The 4144-nt window shown below is 41.7% G+C and overlaps 1 pseudogene; it reads left to right on the top strand.

Annotated features, from left to right (window-relative positions):
- The first annotated feature begins 1733 nt into the window (after positions 1 to 1733).
- Positions 1734 to 3776, top strand: LOC109731213 (52 kDa repressor of the inhibitor of the protein kinase-like; annotated as a pseudogene).
- The last annotated feature ends 368 nt before the right edge of the window (positions 3777 to 4144 follow it).

Genomic DNA, 4144 nt, shown 5'->3' on the forward strand with positions numbered 1-4144 from the left:
ATCAGCTAAAAGAAATATCCACGACTAGCTCTGACAGCCTTATTGACTGAGTCATGAAGAACTCATTTAATATTTTTGACCATTTCCTGAATTGCCCATATACAAATCAAGTAAATGATTCATTAACAATCCATTTCTAATGTGAACACTGCTGAAGTAATAAGATCATTATGGGCCAGTAGTTTTGGTTGTAAGAATATAGTTACCTTCATCAAGCTTCTAGGGTCTTCCAAACTTCAGCTTTTGTAATTACTATTGAAATTTCATGGAGAAGAAGAAATAAATGAACTTCCAGGTGACAAGAGTCATATGCATCTGGTTCTGTGGGTTTTCTGATTTTTGTCGCTTCTGAATACTGGACTGGGCACATAAGGTATGATATTAAGGGCTCTAATTTTCTGAAGATTCTCCTAAAGTCATGGTAAATAAATACGAAGCTTTGAATTCTGAAATCCTTTTGTTTTAGATGCCAATATTTAAATGTGTTTATTAAACTTAACAAATACTAAATAAAGAAAACTCCAATGAACCAGGGAAATTTTGTACACTGCTGGTTGGAATCAAAGAGGTAGAGCTATTGGAAGAGGGAACTATCTGTTAAAGTTAAAAAGGAACTCCCTGTGAACAAGTAACTTCTAGATATAGAATTAACAAAAATTCATGCCCACCTGCACAAAAAGACATATACAAAGTATTTATAGTAACTTATAATAGCTCCAAATTAGAAAAAAACAAAATGCTCATCTAGAGTCAAATGGAGAAATAAATTGTGGCCATCCACATGAGGAAAGGCTACTTATCTGTTAATTAAAACAGATGAACTAATCATCAATCTCACAAAGATAATTTTGAGTGAAAGAGGCTAGGCTGAAAGAATAAATGTTGCACTATCCCTATGATATAAAGTTCAAATCCAGGCAAAACTAATGTCTGGTATTAGAAGTCGGCATGGTGGTTACTCTCGAGGTGGGCAGGGTGGGAGCTCCTGGCTGCTGCTTCTGCCCCAGCTGCGGTCACACAGCGTGTGCATTGGGGATCTTTCTGTTCGCTGTTGTGCACGTTGCTGTATGTATATTATACCTCAGTAAAAAGTAAAAAACTATAAAAATGGAACAATGGAACCAACAGAACAGAAAGTTTATGATGGGAGATTGGAAAAAGAAGAGGAAATAGCTAGCTGTGGAAAATGAACCTGGCAACCAATTTGTGTGTGTGTGTGTGTGTGTGTGTGTGTGTGTGAGAGAGAGAGAGAGACAGAAGCTACTAACGCAGTAGCAAAACTCGGGCTGCCTGGGGCTGCGCAGAGCGAGGCCGCGGCCCGTTTGAAGATCACAGTACGATGAGAGCGCAAGGGCGGCTCTGTTGTAGAGGAATCACTCGTTGCATGATGAGATAACCTCATCATAACGATGAGGCAGAACTTCATGAAGGGAAAATAGCTGGTCCCTTGCTTTAATAAATAGCAGCATCGCAAGCATCTGTGAAAGCAGAGAAAGCAAAATCAGTCAACAAAATGGCAAAGTACAGCGGACATTCAAAATAATCATGTGGGAAGTAACATTGAAAACATCAAAAAATGCCAGAAACAAAAGGAAAGAACAACAGTATAAAATGAGCAGTGAGCCAGCCGGCCTGACCGGCGGGCGGCTGCCCTGGGGAGCAGCAGGGAGGCTGGACCGCGCCCGGGCAGCACCTCTGCGCAGCCCCCGCTGCGTGCAGGTGCCCGGCCCGCCAGGTGCTACCAGTGGGTGGAGAATCGCAGACGGGCGGACTCAGAAGACAGAACACCTGATCAACTAAACAAACATTATCGCTCATGTGCCAAACACCCAGAGCCCTCTGTGATCTGTGACACTAGTCCTTACAGGGCAGTTCTTCGAGATAATGCGATACCAACTATATTTGGTCTCACCAGCCACTTGAACAATCCACGTAGGAGACACAGAGAAGCGGGCGGGAAAGAACAGAATCAGACGTTTTACCTCTAACCCTTGAAGAGAAGGAAAACAAAGAATACCTAAAATCTTTATTTGAAATCTTGATTCTTATGGGAAAGCAAAACATACCTCTGTATGGACAAGAGGCTGACAAAATCCCAGAAGGTCTCTTTCCTCCTGGTGACTTTCCAGCCCTGCTGGAGAGGTCCTGAGAAAGTGCTTTGGGACAACAGCGGTTGACACAGCATTTTGTTTAAAAACACCGCAGAGACAGATGCTCGAGATCCATGAGAGCTGTCTTCGGGCAGAAACTCTCAGGGAAGTGAGACTCGCACTTGTTTGCCCTGACCGCTGGGATGTAAGGGACACAGCAGGGAAGAGCACCCACCTGTGCTGGTGCGCTTGGTGGAGGAATCTCACAGCCTGAGAGAGGAGTCTGTGGGCTTTCTGCCCCAGGAAGCGGATGCAGAAATTTTGGCTGTGAAATTTCACACTGCAGTGACTGAGAAGTGGGAGCTAACTGTGGATGTCGTCCTGGCCAGGCTTACCTCATGTCGAGTGGAATTTCTTCCAAAATGAAAGTTGTTGCTTCTAGACTTTTAGAAAAACATACCCATGTTGTCTACACACTGTTCTTCCTCTGCCTTAAACATGTGGTTGGCAAAATTAGTGCCTGTTATGGGAGCACTTGTTGCATTGTGAACAATTGAGGAAGTTTGTTCTTTTTTCCATTGATCACACAACTGCTTTTAGAACTTGACAATGTAATTTCTGTTCTTTTTTGGAACAGTGAAGAAATGGGTAAAGAACTGAAGGAAATTTGCTATTCTCAGTGGACAGGGAGGCATGATGCTTTTGAAATTTTAGTGGACCTCCTATAAGCACTTGTTTTATGTTTAGATGGTGTAAATAGTGACACACCTGTTAGATGGAATAACTATATAGTCAGCAGAGCATTTGTACTCTGTAGTGCAGTAACAGACTTTGATATCATTGTTACTATTGTTGTCCTTAAAATGTCCTCTCTTTTACAAGGGCCTTTGGGAAAGATCTCCAGAGGCAAACCTCGGATGTCTTCTTTGCAGCCTGTAGCTTGACTGAAGCCCTGCATGCACTCAGTGAGTGGTGGAAAATATTGAAGTTTATCATGAGTTTTGGTTTGAAGAAGCTACAAATTTGGCAACTGAACTTGATATTCAGATGAAGCTCCTTGGGAAATTCAGCAGAGCTCAGCAAAGTAACCTGGAACCTCAACTGACTTCTGAGAGTTATTATAATGAAACCCTAAGTGTTCCAACAGTGGAGCACATATTTCAGGAACTTAAAGATATATTCTCAGAACAGCTCCTCAAAGCTCTTAACTTCTTGTCTCTGGTACCCTCAGTCATGGGTCAACTCAAATTTGATATGTCAGGAACAAACACCATGCTGATGGGTACAGAAGTGATTTACCCAATCCTGACTTGTTCTTAGCTGAACTTCGTTGTTGGAGAATCAAATGGAAACAGAGAGGGAAAGATATTGCGCTTCCACCCACCGTTCATGACGCCCTCCACCCCCCTGACATTTAGTTTTTTCCTACTGTGTATGCATTGCTAAAGGTCCTGTGTATTCTCCCTATGAGGAAGTTGCGAATGAACACTAGGAAAACAACAGAAGCGTCTTGAAGCATACTTGAGGAACACTTTGACAGACCAGAGGTCAGCTAACTTGGCTTTGTTTGACATAAATTTTGATATAAAACACAATCTGGATTTAAGGATGGACACATATATCAAACTCTATACAACTAAGTCAGAGTTTCCTACAGATAATTGAGAAAGCATTGAAAATACCTAAGAGACTTTAAAAATAAGTTTTCTCTGGTATTTGATATTTGGAAGAGGAGATATAAAGCATATGTAGGCCACTCAATCACTGAATATCTTTGCCTATAGGCCACCAGTGAATACTTTAGCCATTGACATTATACCTATTTGGCCCTGTTTGAACTCTCATGCTTTGAAGACCTATCTGTTCTTCCTGAAGACAGCATTGAACGTGCCCCATTCTACTTCTGTGTGATCTCTGGCGCTCTGGAATTGTTTTAGTTAAGTCATTTTAGACATGACATTTGTTATCATGGTGGATCCATGTTGGGTATTGAGTTATTAGTTCTTTGAAGAAATGAATTTTGAGGAGGTGTGGGAGGAAGGAATACATTTTAT

The sequence above is a fragment of the Microcebus murinus genome, chromosome 9 (genome assembly GCF_040939455.1).
Source record: "Microcebus murinus isolate Inina chromosome 9, M.murinus_Inina_mat1.0, whole genome shotgun sequence".
NCBI classification, from domain to species: Eukaryota; Metazoa; Chordata; class Mammalia; order Primates; family Cheirogaleidae; genus Microcebus; species Microcebus murinus.